This window comes from Rattus rattus, chromosome 10 (genome assembly GCF_011064425.1).
Source record: "Rattus rattus isolate New Zealand chromosome 10, Rrattus_CSIRO_v1, whole genome shotgun sequence".
NCBI classification, from domain to species: Eukaryota; Metazoa; Chordata; class Mammalia; order Rodentia; family Muridae; genus Rattus; species Rattus rattus.
This window is the reverse complement of record NC_046163.1, coordinates 76,887,014-76,905,741: the sequence shown is the minus strand read 5'-3', so window position 1 is coordinate 76,905,741 and position 18,728 is coordinate 76,887,014. Positions and strand designations below refer to the sequence as shown.

The 18,728-nt window shown below is 38.5% G+C and overlaps 1 pseudogene; it reads left to right on the top strand.

The window, feature by feature from the left end:
• Positions 1–217: 217 nt before the first annotated feature.
• On the top strand, positions 218–2,446 carry LOC116910945 (annotated as a pseudogene).
• Positions 2,447–18,728: the final 16,282 nt, after the last annotated feature.

Below are 18,728 nucleotides of genomic sequence, written 5' to 3'. Positions count from 1 at the left end.
TCCTATTGTTGAGCATATATTCATAACACCATTACTGATGCTATGTTGTGCTTGCAGACTCTTGTGTTTGCAAACAGGAGCCTAGCATGACATTCCTTTTTTTTCTTTTCTTTTCCTTTTTTTTCTTTTTCTTTTTTATTCTTTTCACAATAGTTATTTAAAATAGTAGCTGATAGACTTTATTTAAATCTCTTAGCTCTGACTATGCATTTGCATTTCTGGAGGAATTTTGGAAATTAATGCCACCATCTAGGACTTGAAGTATAGGAGGGGTGGTTCCCATCACATCTCCTTTTAACCCTCCTATTTGGCCAGTGCAGAATACACATGGGTAAGGGGAAATGCGAGTTGACTATTGAAAACTAAATCAGGTAGTAATTCTGATTGCAGCTGCTGCACCAGTTTTGCTACTTGAACAGTTAGCACATCTCCTGGTACCGGGTATGCAGCTATTGATCTAGCAGATGCCTTCTTCTCAGTACCTGTCTGTAAGGATGACCAGAAGCAACTTGATTCAGTATACCTTTATAGTTTTGTCTCAGTGATATATTAATTCTCCTACCCTGTGTTGTAACCTAGTTAGAAGGGATCTTGATCATATGTCCCTTCCACAAAATATCACATTGGTTTATTATATTGATGATATTATGCTGCTTGGACCAAGTGAGCAGTAAGTAGCAACCACTTTCAACTCATTGGTAACACATGTGTATCAGAGAATGGGAAATACATCCAAACAAAATTTAAAGACCATCTACCTCAGTGAAATTCATAGGAGTCTAGGAGTATGGAATATTCAGAGATATTCCTTCTAAACTGAATGATAAATTTACTGTACTTGGCCCCTCACACTACCAAGAAAGAAGCATAATTCTCACTGGTTCTCTTTGGATTCTGGAGACAGTATGTTATATAGGCCCATTGACCAAGTGACTTCAAAAGCTCCTAGCTTTGTGAGGGGCCTGGAACAGGAGAAGGCTCTTCAACAGGTTCAGGCTGCTGTGCAGACTGCTTTACCTCTTGGACACATCCAATGGTACTTGAGGTGTCAATGGCAGATATGGATTCTGTTTAGAGCCTCTGGTGGACCACAGTACTAGAATTACAGAATAGATTTTTTGGGATTTTGGAGCATCATCTGCAACCAACTATTCTCCTTTTGAAAAACAGCTCTTGGCCAACTATTGTGCATTAATGGAAACTGAAAATTTGACAATAGGACAGAAAGTTATTATATGACCTGAACAGTCCATCATGAACTTGGTATTATCAGACCCTCTAAGTCATAAAATAGGACAAGCACAGCAGCAGTCTATCATCAAAGAAGCATAATATACATAACTAGGCCAAGCAGGTTCTGAAGTTACCAGAAAGTTATATGAAGAATTTCTTCAAATGCCTATGGTTTCTAGTCCTGTTACAATGTTTCCTGCTGCCAAGAATGCACCTAGAGCCTCATGGGATGTTCCCTATGATCAGCTGACTGAAGATACAAAGACATGGACCTGGTTTAATGATGGCTCTGCACACTATGCAGGCATAATCCAAATGTGGCAAGCTGCAGCATTACAACCACTTTCTCAGATAACTCTGGAAGACACAGGTGAAGGAAAATCTGCACAGTGGGCAGAACTCTTGGGCAGTACACATCATATTAAAGTTAGTTTGGAAGAAGAAATGGCCAGATATACAATTGTTCACTGACTCATGCGCTGTAGCCAATAGGTTGGCTGGATGTTCTGCGACATGAAAAATCACAATTGGAAAACTGGTGAGAAAGACATCTCAGTATATGGTATGTGGGTAGTTCTGTCCAAAAAATAAAAGATGTGAAGATATTTGAGCTTGATGTAAATGCTCAACAAAAGGTCACTTAAGGTAAGGAGGAGGTCAGGAATCAAATGAATAAAGTGACCCATTCTGTTCACAGCCAGCCTCTTTCCCCAGCCATCCCTATAATTACCTAATTACTTAATGGTCTCATGAACAAAGTACCCATGGTGGCTGAGATGGGGTTTATTCTTGGGTATAACAACACAGAGTTCCACTAAGGCTGACCTGGCTATAGCTGCTGCTGAATTCCAGATCTGCCAACAGCAGAGACCAACACTAAGCCCCAGATACGGCACCATTCCTCAAAGTGACCAGGCATCAAACTGGCTACATTGAACCACTTCCTCCATGGAAAGGATATTATGATCTTACTGGAGTAGATACTTATTCTGTTTATGGATTTGCCTTTTCTGGACATAATGTTCCTGCCCAAACCCCCATTCATGGACTTGCAAAATGCCTTATGCACCATCACAGTATTCCACACAGTACAGCTTCTGACCAAAGAACTCATTTCACAGCCAAAGAAGTGCAACAGTGGGCCCATGATCATGGAATCCACTGGTCTTACTATGTGCCAACTTCTGTCTTAGTTCAGGTTTTAAGGCTGTGAATAGATACCTTAACCAAGACAACTCTTACAAGGACAACATTTAATTGGGGCTGACTTACAAGTTCACAGATTCAGTCCATTATCATCAAGGTGGGAACATGACAACATCCTGGCAGGCATAATGCAGGAGAAGCTGATAGTTCCACATCTTCATCTGAAAACTGACATCAGAATACTGAGTAGGATTAGGGTATTAATACTCATCCCAACAGTGATACAGCTATTGCAACAAGGTTTTACCTCCTAATATTGCCACTCCCTGGGCCAAACATCTATGAACCATCACAACCTCAGATAAATTTAGCTTTTTTATTAAATTATTTTATTTATTTACATTTGAAATGTTGCCCTTTGCTGACCCAACTCTTTGAGTTCTTCACCCACCTCCACCTTTGCTTCTGAGAGGGTGCTTCTTTATCAACCCCAACCCCAACTATCATCACCCTTCACACACAAACACACACATACACACACACACACACACACACACACACTCACACACACACACACACACACACACACACTCACACACACATATACACACATTAACATCTGCTTTCTTGGGTCAGCAAGTCTCTACAGAATTAATCACATCATTTTTACTGACAGATAAGCAGTTCTTTGCTAAATATATGCCAGTTGGTGACTTACTCTGAGCTCTGAGGGGTCCATACAGGTTGATACTGTTGTTTATCTATGGGGTTGCAATTCCTTGCAGCTCCTTCAGTCAATCCCCTAACTCTTCCTTAGGGTCCCAGACCTCAGTGCAATGATTAGCTGTATCTGGAACTGTCTCAGTCAGCTGCCCATAGAGTGTCTCAGAGGACAGACACATTAGGTTTCTAACTGCAAGCCAGTATGGCATCAATAATAGTGTCAGTATTTGGTGCTTGTACATGGAATGAATCCCAAATTGGTCATATCAATGGATGGCCTTTCCTTCTGTCTTGTCTCCATTTTGTTCCTGCATGTCCATTAAAAAATTTGAAGATGTGTGTCTGGCCCCATGTGTCAACCAAGGGCCATGTCTATCTACTGGAGGTGGTCTCATCAGGTTCCATCTCACCACGGTTGAGTATTTAAGCTAAAGTCATCCACACTGATTGGGATTCCCATCTCCATTGGGAGCCTCTCACATTCTAGGTCTGCAGGGCACTCCATAGGATACTTCCACCCTCTAGTCTCAGTAGTTCCAAATTTCCATTCATTCTCCTAGCACTCCAGGGCTCACTCCTGTCTCCTCCCATTTCAAATATGCCCCCTTTCACCTCTTCTTCCCTCTCTCAGACAGGGTTCTCTGTCCTACTGCCTCCCATAATTATTTGGTTTCCCTTTTAAGTGAGATTGAAAGATCTTCACTTGGGCCATCCATTATTTTAAACTTCATATAATCTGTGACGGTGGGTTGGGGAAAGTATCATGTGCATTCTGTAATTTATGGTTAATATCAACTTATTAGTGACTACATACCATTCATGTCTTTTTGTGTCTGGGTGCCTCATTGAGGATGTTATTTTTTTTAATTCCATCCATTTGCCTGAAAATTTCACAATATCCTTATCCATTTGTTTTCTGTATCCATTCTACTGTTAAAGGACATATGGGTTGATTCCAGTTTCTGGCTTTTATGAATAATTAGTGCATGAACATAGTGGAGCATGTGTAGTTGTGATATGGCAGAGCATCTTTTGCGTATATGCCCAGGAGTGGTATAGCTAGTGTCTGTCCTCTGAAATAACACTATTTCTAATTTTCTGAGGGACTGCCAGATTGATTTTCAGAATGGTTGTAAAAGTTTGCAATCCTACCAACAATGGCATTCTCTCCACATCCTTACTAGTATGTCCCGTTATTTAATTTTTATATCTTAGCCAGGCTATCCTTTGAAAAGCTCTACAAGCGCTAACTGATATAGGTACAGATATTGACAGCCAAGCATTGTAGTCTATTCAAGGACCACTATGAAAGAAAAAGGGGAAGGATTGCAGTAACTGAAGAGGATGGTAACCTCACAGGCAGACCAGAAATGTTAACTACCCTGGAATGCTGGGAGCTCCCAAAGACTGCACCATGAACCAAAAAGCATGGGTGGGGGGTGCTGTGAGGGCCCTAACACATATGTAGCAGAGAGCTGCAATGTATGGCCTCAATAAGAGAGGATGCACCTAACCCTGTAGACACCTGAAACTCCAGTGTGCAGTGAAATCTAGGAATGGGGCACCCTTTCAGAGTTGAAGGTGCATGGAGAAGAGGTGAATATGGGTGGAGGCAAGAAGGGACCAGCAGTGATCAATCTTTGGGATGCAAATGAATAAAGTAATTAACTTTTTGAAAAAGGATGAGAAGAAAAAAATTCAAAACCACTGCCTCATAGTGGAGGCATGATAGGTCCCAAGAATACTTTGCTTGGAAACCTGCCCCTCATAGTCTGGGCTGCTGGAGAACGGGAGATAAAATGACTTTCATTCTCTAACCCACTCCCATGCCTCCCAAACAGCATTATCCATCCAACACCAAGGAAAAGCAAATGCCTAAAGGACAGTGTAAGAACAAATCAACAACAGTCAGGGCAATCTGGTATTCTCCCATAGAAAGCCCTTGGTACCCTAAGGAAACCAAAGTACAAGAAGATGATGAATAAATCCCCCGGGGAAATATATTTAAACAGATAAAAGCATTTTAAACCATTAATTATAAAAAAATAAAAACAGAAATATAAAAATATTAAATAGGAAAAGCATATGAATAAAACTGTCCACAAAAAAATAAAAAATGTAAGCAATAAAGAAAACACAACCAAGGAAATCCTGGAAAAGGAATACATAGGAAAGTTAACAGGAACTGCAAAAATAAGCATCAGCAACAGAAGACAAGAGATAGAAGATAGAATCTTAGATATTGAAGGGACAACAGAAAGCACTTATGCATCAGTCAAAAAAATGAAAACTCTAAGAATTCCATGAAACAAAACTTTCAGGAAATATTGGGCACTATGAAATGACCAAATCTAAGAATAACTGGAAAAGGTGAAGGAGAAGATTCCCAGATCATGGTCAAGAAAACATCTTCCATAAAATCATAGAAGAAAATGCACTTAATCTAAAGAAAGGGATGCTTATAAATATACAAAAATGTTACAAAACACCAAACAGATTTGCCTAGAAAAAAATCTCTCTGCCACATAGTAATCAAAACACTAAATGTACAATACAAAGAAAGAATATCAAATGTTGAAAGTGAAAAAGTGCAAGTAACACATAAAAGCAGACCTACAAGAATAACAGTCAACTTCTCAACATACACACTAAACTCTAGAAGGGCCTGGGCAGCTGTCTTGCTGACCTCAAGAGATCACTGATGTTAGTCCAGAATACAATACCTTGCAAAATCTTCAATAATCATAGACAGAGAAACAAAGTTATTCCTTGATATAATCAACTTTAAACAACATCTTTCCAATAATCAGTCATACAATGATACTTGAAGGAAAACTTCAACCCAATGAGGTTAACTACCCTCAAGAAAACACAGGAGATAAATAATTAGACAGAATTAAATCCACAGGCTAACAGAATGGATGCATTAACAAAATCCATTATACTTCTGTCTACAAAAAAACACACCACAGCAATAAAGATACATAGTACCTCATAGTAAAGGGCTGGAAAAAGCTTTTCTAAACAATAGTACCCAAGAAAGAAGTGGGAATAGTCATACTAATATATAGTAAAACAAACTTCCAACCAAAGTAATGAAAAGAATTGGAAAGAACACTTAAAAATCACTATAGGAAAATCCACCTAGAGGACATCTGAATTCTGAAAGTTCTAGAAAAAGAAAAGAATCAAACACATACAAGATGGCATAACCAAACTTACGGCTAAAATCAACCCATCAGAAACAAAAAGAACAATAGAAACAATCAAGAAAACCAAGAGCTTGTTGACTGAGAATATCAACAAAATATACAAATACTTAGCCAACCTAACTAAAGGCAGAGAGCCAGTACCGAAATTAATAAAATCAAGCAACAAACATATGTCATAGTTCAAAGGCCTATACTCCACAAAATGGAAAATCTAATTGAATTAGACAATTTTCTAGTCAGATAAAAATTACCAAAGTTAAAGCATGATCAAGTAGACTATCAAAATAGTATTAAAATGGCTAAGAAAATAAGCAATCATTAAAAGTCTTCCAAACAACAACATCCAAAACAAAAACAAAACAAACAAACAAAGAAAAACACCACTAACAATAAAAAAAAAAAACTCTCAGGGCCCTATAATTTTAGTGCACAACTCTACCAGAATTTTCAAAAAGAGCAGCTGTTAAAAGTCTTGGAGAGACCAGGGATATAAGGCACATACATAAATATAAAAAAGACAATATTTCCAAGATGCACAGAACACATGTAACTCAAGAAGGATGATGAAAATGCGGATGCTTCACTCCTTCTTTAAAGGGGGAACAAGAATACTCTTAGAAGGAGACAGGGAGGCAAAGTTTAGAACCGAGACTGAAGGAACGCCCATTCAGAGCCTGGCTCACATGTGGCCCATACATATACAGCCACCAAACTAGATAAGATGGATGAAGCAAAGAAGTGCAGGCGGACAGGAACCAGATGTTTATCTGTCCTGAGAGACACAGCCAGAAAATGGCAAAAACATAGGCAAATACCAGCAACAAACCACTGAACTGAGAATGGGACCCCTGTGGAAGGAATCAGAGAAAGGACTGAAAGAGCTGAATTGACTTGAGATCCCATATAAACATCAATGCCAACCAACCAGAGTTTTCACGGACTAAGTCACTACCCATGGACTGAACTTGGGCTCCAAATTCATAGGTAGCAATGAATAGGTTAGTTGGGGCACCAGTGGAAGGGGAAGCCCTTGGCCCTGCCAAGGCTGTACCCCGAGTGAACGGGATTGTTGGAGGAAGGGCGCTAATGGGAGGAGGATGGGGAGGGGAACACCCACATAGAAGGGGAGGGGGAGGGATTAAGGGAATGTTGGCCTGGAAACAGGGAAAGGGAATAACATTTGAAATGTAAATAAGAAATACCCAATTTAATAAAGAGGGAGAAAAAAAGACAATATACATTAACATTAATTAAATGGAAATAAACTTAAAGCAATTTCACCGAAATCCAGAAAAATGCAAAGATGTCCATTCTGTCCCAATTTCCATTGGATATTTTTTTTATTTACATCTCAAACGTTATCCCGTTTCCCCACACCCAACAGCACAACCCTTCCCACATCCTTGCACTGACATTCCACTACACTGGGGGAGGGGGTGTCAGAGTTGGCATGACCAAGGGTTTCTCCTCCCTTTGATGCCCAACAAAGCCATCCTCTGCTATGTATGCAGCTGGAGCCATGTGTCTGTCCATGTGTATTCATTTGATGGTGGTTTAGTTCCTGGGAGCTCCGGTTGGTTGGTATTATTTTTGTTAATGGCGTTGTAAATCCCGTCAATTCCTTCAATACTTTCTCTAACTCTTCCAGTGGGGACCCCATTCTCAGTTCAATGGTTGGCTGTGAATATTCACCTCTGTATTTGTCATGCTATGGCAGGGACTCTCAGGAGGCAGCTATATCAGGCTCCTGTCAGCATGCACTTTTTGGCATCAGCAATATTGTCTGGGTTTGGTGGCTATATATGGGAAAGGTCCACCATGTGGGGCAGTGACTGGATGCCTTTTTCCTCAGTCTCTGATCAAAACTTTGTCTGCATATTTCTTCGTATGGATATCTTTGTTCCCCCTTGTAAGAAGAATTAAAACCGGCATGCTTTGGTTGTCCTTCTTTAGTTTCCTGTGGTCTGTCGACTGTATTTTGGGAAATCTGAGCTTTTGGGCTAATATCCACTTATCAGTGAGTATGCATCATGTGCGTGTGTGGTATTTTTGTTTGTTTGTTTGCTTGTTTTGTATATTTTGTGATTGAGTTACCTCACTTAGGATGATATTATCTAGTTCCATCCATTTGCAAATGAATTTCATGAAGTCATTGTCTGTAATAGCTGAGCAGTATCCCATTGTATAGATGTACTACATTTTCTGTATCCATTCCTCTGTCAAAGAACATCTGGGCCCTTTCCATCTTCTCTCTATTATGAATAAGGGTGCTATTAACATAGTGGAGCATGTGTCTTCATTATATGTTGGAGCATCTTTTGGGTATATGCCCAGGAGTGGTATAGCTGGGTCCTCAAGAAGTACTATCTCCAATTTTCTTAGGAACCTCCAGACTGATTTCCAGAATGGATGTACCAGTCTGCAATCCCGCCAACAATGGAAGAGTGTTTCTCTTTCGCCACATTCTTGCCAGCATCTGCTGACACCGAAGTTTTTGATTTTAATCATTCTGACTGGTATGAGATGGAATCTCAGGGTTGTTTTGATTTGCATTTCCCTTATGACTAAAGATGTTGAACATTTCTTTTGGTACTTCTCAGCCATTTGGTATTCCTCATCTGAGAATTCTTTGTTTAGCTCTGTATCCCATTTTTAATAGGGTTATTTGATTCTTAGGAGTCTAATTTCTTGAGTTCTCAGTATATATTGGATATTAGCCCTCTATCAGATGTAGGATTGGTAAAGATCTTTTTCCAATATGGTGGTTGCTATTTTGTCCTAATGACAGTATCCTTTACCTTACAGAAATTTTCCCCAGTGCCCATATGTTCATGGCTCTTCCCCACTTTTTCTTTCATTAGTTTGGGTATATCTGGTTTGATGTGGAGGTCCTTGATCTACTTGGACTTAAGCTTTGTTCAGTGTGATAAGAATGGATCAATGTGCATTATTCTATATGGTGACTGTCAGTTGAACCAGTACCATTTGTTGAAAATACTATCTTTTTTCACTGGATGAGTCTAGCTCCTTTGTCAAAGACCATAGGTAAATGGCTTTATTTCTGGGTTTTCAATTTTCTTTCCATTGATCTACCTGCCTGTCTCTGTACCAATACCATGCAGTTTTTAATCACCATTACTCTGTAATACAGCTTGAGATTAGGGAGGGTGTTTCCCCCAAAAAATTGTTTAATTTTTGGGATAGTTTTGGTTTCCTGGGTTTTTTGTTATTCCAAATGAATTTACAAACTGTTCTTTCTAACTTTTTGAAGAATTGAGTTGTAATTTTGATGGGGATTGCATTGAGTCTGTAAATTTGATAAAATGGACATTTCTACTACATCAACCCTGCCTATCCATCATCATGGAAGATCTCTCCATCTTCTGAGATCTTCCTCAGTTTCTTTCTTCAGAGACTTGTCATACAGATCCTTTACTTGCTTGGTTAGAGTCACATGTAGGTATTATATATTATTTGTGACTATTATGAAGGGTGTCACTTCCCTAATTTCATTCTCAGCCAGTTTATCCTTTGAATAGAGGAAGACTACTGATTTGTTTGAGTTAATTTTATATCCAGCCACTTTGGTGAAGTAGTTTGTAAGACTTAGTATTTCTCTGATAGAACTTTGGTGGTCACTTAAATATACTATTATGTTAACTGCATTATTTGAACTTCTAGTTAGAGGAATAAGAAAACTAAATGTGATCAAGGGGAAAGAAATTGTAAGGGAGAAGCCAAAGTATAGCTATTAACAGATGTTATGATAATATATATAAGTGATCCCAAAAATTCTACCAGAAAACTCAGACTGCTTATAAGCACCTTCAGCAATGTGGCTAAAAACAAAATTAACTTGAGGAAATCATTAGATCTCCTTTATACAAATGATAAATTGACTGATACAAAATTATGTAGACAATACTTTCCCCAATAACTACAGATAAAACAAAATATCTTGTTGTAACTATAACCAAGCAAGTAAAAAAGTTGTATGACAAGACCATTAAGACTCTGAGGTAAAAAATTTTGGAAGAAATCTGAGGATGGGAAGATCTCCCAGACTGATAGGATTAATATTGTAAAAGGACTGTCTTACCAAAGTTGATCTGCACATACAATGAAATTCTCATCAAAATTCATACTTTTTAAAAAAAAATAAATCTTAAAAGAACAATACTCAACTTCATATTGGAAAGCAAAAAACTCAAGAAAACCAACATAATCCTAAACAATACTTCTGGAAATATCACTGTTTCTGACCTCAGGCTGTACTACAGGGCAATATTAATAAAAAACTGAATGGTATCAATTTAGAAACAGACAGAATGATCAATGGAATAGAATTGAAGACACAGAAAAAAACCCACACACCTACAGACATGTGATTTTTGACAAAAGAGCCAAATCTATAAAACAGAAAAGGAAAGGCATCTTCAACAAATGGTGCTCGTTCTTTCTGGATGTCTTCATGTAGAAAAATGCAAATAGATCCATATCTGTCACCTTGTCCAAAACTGAAGTCCAAAAAGATCAAAGACATCAATATGAAAAGAGTAACACTAAATCTAAAATATTTAGAAAGTGGAGAAGAGCTTTAAATTAATCTGCAGAATAGACATCATCCTGAAAAGAACACCAATGGCTCAGGTACTTTGTTCAAGCATTAATAAATGGGACTGAATGAAAGTGAAAATCTTTTGTAAGTCAAAGGTAAATGAATGGAACTAGAAAATATTATTCTGAGAGAAGTAACCTAGACCCAAAAGGACAAAAATGGAATAAAGTCATCTACAAGTGGCCATTAGTCATAAATACAAAATAACCATAATATAATCAAAAGACAAAAATAAGCCCAAGGAAGGCAGGCTAAGTCTTGCTCAGAAGGGGAAACAAAATATTAGAGGTGAATGGAGGGAGGGTTCTGAGTTGAAGGGGTGATAGGGAAGGGAACAGGATATAGGGTGATACAATGTGGGAAAAGCAGGGAAGACAGAATGGAAATAAGCATTAAGTTGGGAGCAACTGCCAGGACAAGCCAGTGACCTAGGATGAAGGGAGGTCCTAGGGGTCCTACAGAGGGCACACTAATTAATACTTCCAATAGTGGGTAATGTGGAGAGGGCAGTGGCTTTTTTATTTGGCTAGAAATGACTCCCAGTGGAGCAATAAAGAGCAACCCACCCACAAAACATTTGACCTAAAAGGTATCTTGCCTACAAGGTTTGCAGGGACAAAGAGCAGTTTCTGAGGGAATGGCCAACCAATGACTGCCGTGAACTGAGACCCATGACAAGAAACAAGAAGCAATCCTTGACAGTAGTTATGATACTGTATTATGCTTTCAGATAGGAATCTAGAAATACTGTCTTCTGAGAGGCTTCAGTCAGCTGCCAGTGGAAAGTGATGCAGAGAATCAAAGACAAACAGATGGAGCTCAAGGAGTCTGACAGAAAAATTGAGGGGAGGATTGAGGGACACAAATAGGATGGGGCCTCACCAATAATATCAACAGTGTCAACTCACCTGGACCCTTGAGAAGTACTGGAGACTTAATTAAGAAACAGATGTGCAGCTTGCTCTTCATGTGGGTATCCCAAGAAGTGGAGCTGGAGCTGTCTCTGAAACTTTCATTGCTACCTGCAGATCCCATTCCCCAACTGTGAATGGAGGTTCTTTTGTTAAAGTCTTGTTCCCTAATTGGTTCTTGATTTTTCAATAAAGAAGACTGAGAGCCAATTACAGGGCAGAATGTACAGAAGGGACTTCCTGGACCCAGGGGGAAAGGAGAGGCAGGCAAGGAGAGAGGGCTGTTCTGTCACGCTTTGGACAAAGAAGTTAGCATTCACAGAAGGCCTTCATGGGGCAGGAGGACAGCTATGATCTGTGGCCTTTACTGTAGGTGGGTGGCCAAGGGTGTTTGACAGGGGCTGCGTTTGAATAGGCACTAAGTTTAGGGAAAGTGGAGAAACAGAGAGAGTAAGTTGGTTAAGGCAGTCTTATTTAGGCAGGAGATATCTGGGCTCAGCAATTCTGTTACAAAAATCAAGCTGTGAATTGACAAGCTGTATGTGTGTCTTTTATCAAAGGATTCAAGGGTGTGCAGAGTGAGCTGGTCACAGAAAGTCACCTCAAGGTTCTCAGGCTGAGAAGAGCAGAAGGGAATCCAGGAGGAGCCAGAGCATGGTCTGATCTCAGGCAAAGATGGAAGTGATTTTAAAACTACACTCAATACAACTGTACTACCTTATCTGACTTCACAGGGAGATAAGAACCTAGTACTGCAGTGACTTGATGTGCCAGGGAGGAATGGGGTGTGAGGAAGCATGTGAGGAGAAGAGGGAGAATTCTGGGGAGGATCTTTGAGTGAAAGGAGTAGGAGGAGAGGGGGAACTGATATTGAGATGTAAAGTGAATAAATAAATAAACTAAAAATATTAAAACATCTGCTGAAACACTGATAACTGAAAAATTAAGGTTGAATATTTCTTTAATATAAATGAATGAAGAGTTCTTTTGTTGCATGTGGACTTGGAACTAAGGATTAATATGAAGGAGAGGCAGACACCAAGAAGTTATCCAGGCATCCTAAAGAAGCTATTAGGCATACCTAAAACAGGCATCCAGGATGAGGGTTTGAGAAGAAGGGCATCTTTGTAAAGAAGAATAGAGATTCTATTGTCCATATTTTCATGTGTTTCATGTGAGAGTCTGCAAGTCTCTTAAGTCTTCATTTTCTTTCATGCTATTTCACATTTATTCATTCCAACACAGATTTAAAGTTTAGAAAATCATGAAGTGACTATGGCTGTGATTCAGCTGATACAGTGATTGCCTAGCAAGCAAGATGCACTGAGAGTGTGAGAAGCATCACAGTCCCCAGCACTGCATACAATAAGGTGATAATGCATGCCTATAATTTCAGAACTTAACATGTAAAGTCATGATATCATATGTTCAAGGTCATCCTCAACTACATAGCAAGAATGAGGCCAGCCTGAGATACATGGAAATTTCCCTAAAATAAAACATCAAATGACTATTTATGATGTCATTAGCAATAATATAAAGGTAGAATTAAACTTGGTGCATAGCGATAAAAGCCTTTTGTAGCATCTGTAATTAACAGGATTGATGAAGGGACAGCATGATGACACTCAGTTCTGCAAAGAATTTTAAAAATATAAAATTAAAGGGAATGTGTCTGTGCATAAAGATGATTTTCCATTGTTTCTTGGTCTGTGAACAATTATTATAATAAATTTACTTAATAAAATATGTAATAGAAGTGAAATAACACAGTCATAACACATATTAAATGGGTTTCATTAAGGTATACTAAGGCTGCCCTAGGAGATGTTCCAAGCAAACTTCTCACTCTCTGGCTGTTAATTTCATTAGCATAACAGAATGTTGAGACTGTTTTATAACCAAAATGAATTTAGCAAAATTATTCATAGCCATGACTGTAATTAACACTACTTTTTATATAGAGCCTAATCTATCACATACATGTTATGATATACTTCCAGAGATTTTATAATCAACCTTATAAATGTATGCCAAAATAACATGTCATTGTGTGAATGTATGAATTCACAATACAAATATGTATTGATTGAAATTGTTGAAAAACAAGAAAGTTGATGTCAGTTCTACAGATCATTTTGAAAGTAAATAGCAACACTTAGATTGCAGATGACACCTGACGTTGTAGGCTTAGTTCTTGCTAGGTTATCAGAAAAGGCTGAACACTAGACTAAACGTGTTAAAGAGTAGAACATGGGAAAAGCTTCATGTGACAGTACACACTTGTAACTGCATGCACAAGTACTAATTACCCCCTTACATAAAAAGATCACATATATTTGCCTACAAGTCCTACAAGTCCATGTTATGCCTACATGTACAACCACTGCTTATGCATTCAGCATTTTATTTAAAACAGAGACACTAGATCACCAAGATGAGGAAACTCAAGGTCAAATTTGCAAAAGTGTCTTTCAGGAAACCTTAGCAACAATTCATCTGCCTTCATCTTGGCCAGTGTTGGAAACTATTTTCAAACCATTTTACCTTCCTACTGCCCGGAAGCCTCCATCAGATTACTTATTATTATTCTTTGATTTTAATATATCCCCACTACTCGGGGCTATTCACCTTCATGGCAACCTATGTTTCAATAAAATGCTTTGTAATGTTTGTATATCATTAGTTTAATTGGTTCAGACAGAGACCATCCAATTGATCAGATATTCACTTTATCTTCAGCCTTGATTTGAGTTTTGATAAAATAACAATTCATTCAGTATCTCTTTTAGAGGGTCCTGCCATGATTTATACACATACATCTCTCCAAGTGTCTATACATGCTGGGGAAACTAGATAAATGTTGCTTACAAACTTTGGGACTGGGAGAAAAAGAAATATTTTCATACAAATGTGATAGGAATAAAGTAATTAATTACATGGGTAAAATAGAATCCAATGAACTTCCCTTGGTTAACATGGTGACAATGCCACCCATTAGCATCACATCAAAGTCAGGAGTTTGAAGTCACATCATACTGCAAAAATTTGCTTGAACAAAAGTGCTGTGCCTACTGACTCCTTCAAATACCAACTAGAGAATAAGTGCATATTTGACCATGCACGTTGGCATTCAATATATAGCCTTTTCCATATGCTATTTGCATAACTGTCTTGAGCTTAAGTCATACCTGCTACTGGACACTTGCGTTCTAGGCACAAAGCTTCATTGGAAATAGAGGGTATGTATTCTTGCTGTTCACAGCAGCACCTTTTTTGCTCTTAGAGAAAGGAGGAACTGAAGTACAGCTGTAAGGGAAGGAGTGTCCCACACATTGTCTGCATCATACAGGTGATACTATTAACAGCCAAATAAAATAATAAATAGAAAAATAAAAGTATCTAGATCATGTGTCACATACACACAGACATAAAACTTTAACCATTAAAATTGAGAAATTAACTATAACCGAGTGTTTAAGAAGCAACTTACATTATCAATGATTACATAGATAAGAATCCTGAATCATCAGGAAAATTTCTTTCAGCTAAACATAGGAATGGATCAACATAAAAGGCTGGCTTCCATGTATGCCTCTAGATCCTATGCTCTGAGAAGGTAAGTAATTTTTCTACTCCCTTGTTTCTACTCTCAAGTTTCTTTCTCTTCCCCTCTATCAACTGAGATGGTGATTGCCTTTTCCATGGCCACATATGTTATCTGATTTTTCTTCCAGAAGAGGTAAAAGACTCATGTGCTCATAGGTCTTTATAAATTCCTGAGGTTAAACAATACTGGTGTTTACTATTTGGATTAAATTGATGGGATCTAGTATCACCAAGAAGACCTGTCTGTGGGCATATCTGTGTTGCATTTTCCTATATTAGATTACATGGTGTGAGGTACAAGGACACACCTCAACTATTGATCAAACTACTCCATTGCTTAGGGTTCTGGGGGGCGGGGCAAGCTTTGCAGCAGCATCCAGCATCCATCTCACTCGGTTTCCTTACTGTGCATGCTATGTGAGCAGTTGCCTTATTCCTGAAACCATGTCTTAACCACCATGGTCGATTGTGCTTTCAGACCATGAACAGAAATAATCTCTTCATGCCTTCAGATACTTTCTATCAGGTATTTGATTAGTGCAATAAGAAAGCTAGCTTAGATGGGATTTGAAGAGACTGGATCCTCTTTATGGTTTTAGGGATACTTGGAAAATTCAAATCTTATCTTTGCATTATTATGATCCTCTGTGCACCTTTTTGAAAGGATGGTCTGTTGTGATCCATATAGAACTTCAGTTTGATCCCAAACAGTAACTTGGGGATTGAAAACATGCTACCTGTAGAGGGAAAAAAAAAAACCTCATTGAGTCATGACATTTCCCAAGTGAATTATTGTGTCTCTTCTAGACCAACAGTCATATTCCTATATTCCAATGACAATATACCTTGATATTAAAGTTGGCAGCTCTGACACAGAAACTTATCTTTCTGCTCTTCCTCCCATCCTACTTTTGCCAGTTGTCACTGTGTCTAGATAATCGGTTTGTCCTCCTGAATAGACTTTTCTATGAAAATAGACAGTAGACTCCAGACTATTCAAATAACACCTTAAAAGTTAATATGGAACAGATACAGCATAGAAATGACTAATCAATACAAAGTAGATAAGCAGGAACTATACTTTCTACATTACCTAATCTGTTTGACTTGGTGTTGCAGGAAGAATGGAGTGAGTCGTTTCTGCCTCCCCAGACACTGGCTTTATACTGAAATTGTATTCTCTGTGTGCCACAGCTCAGCTCTTCCTGACTATAAGTCTGACTCCATTTCGTTTCCTCTGATGGATACTTGACAATGCTATTTACATTGACATTTGGAATATTGTCCTTCAGATGATCTGTATTAAAAATAAATTATACTATTAATTATTTGAAATGAGAGTCACTTTTGTTTTTCCTTTTGGAAATTATAATTTAATTACATTTCTCTCCTTCCCAGCTCCTTCCAAATTCCCCAACATACCCTATTCCAGCTCCTTAACTTGCAAATTGTGATATGCTTGATTAGAGGAAGCATAGAGCCTTGTCTATCTTTCTAGATCCCTATTCACAGGACACTCAATTCCTTGTTTATTTTTGTATAGTCTCTTCTCATTGTTGAAAACTCACCTGTACATAGGTGACTCTTTTCTTTTTTTTTTTTTTTTTTTTTTTTTTCGAGCTGGGAACCAACCTAGGGCCTTGCGCTTGCTAGGCAAGCGCTCTACCACTGAGCCAAATCCCCAACAGGTGACTCTTTTCTTAGACTACTTTCTTAAAAGTGATTTTACTTTTGTAATTTTATACACATCATACAAACTTTGCCCTTCTGGTCATTCAACCATTTGGAATTTAACATTTGTCAAGTGGTGCTAAGAACATTCAACACTTTGTACAACCACTCTTCATTTCAGGAATCTTTTCCTCATTCCAAGCACCTCCTAACTAACTAAAATATCCTAATCACTTCTGCTCAGTTTGTCACCCTTTCCTCTCTGATTTCTCTAGACACACTGTACATTGTCATGAGACTACATGTTAAGAATCAAACCTCATTTGTTCTTTTATAGCAGGCTACATCCATTTACCTATCTGTGTTTTCTTCTCCTTTGTTCTCCTTTTGTTGTTTATTTTCTGAATTGGGGCCTCTTTATGTAGCCCAGATAGTTCTAGTGGTGTTGTTCTTTGTCTACTTGAGTCAGAATCTCATTATGTAACTGACCTGCTGGCAGTCGTTCAAGCTTTTTCCAAGCTTGTTCCTTTTGGAAAAAGAATTCGAGATTTTAGAACATACATCATGAAGGGAGAAGGAAAACTAATATAACTGCCAGATTTCTTGAGCAATAGGTCCGCAGGTTGGGAGTCCTCTAAAGGAAAATCAGTTTGGATATTTTATAGACTCTCTGTTTTTCCCTGTAGATCCTGTTTAAATGGGTATTCCATGCCTTCATGCTGTTTCTCTTTGTCTTCTGGGAACAAGAAGTTACCATCTCGATAAGTTCACATTTGCATTTCTTGTTTACTTATGTTCCTATGATTGTACTTAAATTATGTAGCACAAGTAGTCCCCTTTCTTCAGCCTCTCAAATACCAATATCACAGGTATGTGGCACTAAATCCATTCATCTGCTTGGCAATTCATTTCCTAGTATTGTACATAGTAACTTCTATTGTGACCTTGTCCAAAAGTTCTGTCATAACCAGGCTCACAGGTGAGATGGCCCCATACCTTCCCTAGCAGGGACCCCAGTGGAGGTCAGAGGACTTTGGACATATCTTCTCTGTTCTAGAGACATCTTCATTCTGGTGTCTGACTCCTGCTGGGGGCAGACTGGTCATTTCAACTTCTCTTCCACACCCAGACACGGACATCTCCCAGGAGATCTGCCATAATCAGAGTCAGAGAGGGCTTCCCCTATCTAGGGACACATGAGGCCTCCCTAACCATAAACAGCATTGTTTGCCTCACAGAACCCTGATCTAATAGAGATCAGAGAACTCCACCTGCTTACAAGGAGAATCAGGCTCTAGTGAGAGATAACAAGGCCAGTTAACACCAGAGTTAACCATATGATAAGAGGCAAGCACAAGAAAATATGTAGCAGAGAGAGATGCAACTTGGTACCTTCAGAACTCAATTCTCCCACCACAGCAGTACCTAGATGCTCAAACACACATGAAAAGCAAAATTCTGGTCTAAAATCCTACTTCATGACAATTATAGAGGACTTTACAGAGAAAAGGAATAAGTCCCTTAAAGGAATATCAAAGAACAGAGGTGATGAGGGAAAAGCCCTTAAAGAGGAAGAACATAAATCTGTTAAAGAAAAGCAGGAAA